This window comes from Neopelma chrysocephalum, unplaced genomic scaffold, assembly GCF_003984885.1.
Source record: "Neopelma chrysocephalum unplaced genomic scaffold, ASM398488v2 Primary Assembly neopelma1_347, whole genome shotgun sequence".
NCBI lineage: Eukaryota > Metazoa > Chordata > Aves > Passeriformes > Pipridae > Neopelma > Neopelma chrysocephalum.
The window spans coordinates 5,102,737-5,104,171 of NW_020898011.1; positions in this window are offsets into that span (position 1 = coordinate 5,102,737).

Sequence of the window (1,435 nt, forward strand, 5' to 3'; positions counted from 1 at the left end):
GCGGCGATGTCAAGATGCAGAGCTGCTGCTGAGAGAGCAGAGCTGGCAGTGAAATAAAGCTTGTGGGTCTCGAGCTGAAATCACTGAGGGGCTGGGGTAGGGACAGGGTTTGGGTTCGGGACTGTAACACTTGGGGCAGGAATGACAGCAATCACTGGGAGATAGGCCTGTGGCACCGTGGCTGAAATCCTTGAGTGGCTGGACTAGGGATTGATGGATGGGAACGTGGACTGGGCGGGTAGGTGTGAAATCAGTCTAGGACAGGGATTGTGACTTTAGAGTTGGGATAGGAGTTCTGGGGCAGGAGGAGTCCCTGGGGGACTGGGATTGGGAATGTGAGGGTGGACTGGGATTGGGAGTGGGAGATTGGAGCTGAAACGTCTCGGAGCTGGAGCCAAGATGAAGATCCTGCAGTGAGAAGCTGGAGCAGCTTCCCGTGGCGGCGATGTCAAGATGCAGAGCTGCTGCTGAGAGAGCAGAGCTGGCCGTGAAATAAAGCTTGTGGGTCTCGAGCTGAAATCACTGAGAGGCTGGGGTAGGGACAGGGTTTGGGCTCGGGACTGTAAGACATGGGGCAGGAATCAGTGTGGGGCGGAGATAGGGCCTGTGGCACCGTGGCTGAAATCCCTGTGTGTTTGGAATTGGTATTGTAAATTGGGAATGTGGACTGAGAGGCTGGGGCTGAAATCAGGCTGGGATTGGATCTCTGGGGCTGGGATTGGATCTCTGGAGCTGGGCGAGTGTCTGGAGCTTGGATAGGGCCTGTGGCACCGTGGCTGAAATCCCTGTGTGGCTCTGGAATAGGGATTGATGGGCGGGAACGAGGACTGGGTGGGTCGAGCTGAAATGAGTCTAGTGGTGGGCTTGTGATTTTGATATTGGGAAGGGGGTTGTGGGGCTGGAGGAATATCTGTGGGACTGGGATTGGGAGTGGGAGGGTGGAGCTGGAACGTGGCAGAGCTGGAGCCAAGATGAAGATCCTGCAGTGAGAAGCTGGAGCAGCTTCCCGTGGCGGCGATGGCAAGATGCAGAGCTGCTGCTGAGAGAGCAGAGCTGGCAGTGAAATAAAGCTTGTGGGTCTCGAGCTGAAATCACTGAGGGGCTGGGGTAGGGACAGGGTTTGGGTTCGGGACTGTAAGACATGGGCAGGAATCAGTGTGGGGTGGAGATAAGGCCTGTGGCACCGTGGCTGAAATCCCTGTGTGTTTGGAATTGGTATTGTAAATTGGGAATGTGGACTGAGAGGCTGGGGCTGAAATCAGTATAGGGCTGGGATTGGATCTCTGGAGCTGGGCGAGTGTCTGGAGCTTGGATAGGGCCTGTGGCACCGTGGCTGAAATCCCTGTGTGGCTGTGGAATAGGGATTGATGGGCGGGAACATGGACTGGGTGTGTAGGGCTGAAATGAGTCTAGTGGTGGGCTTGTGATTTTGGAA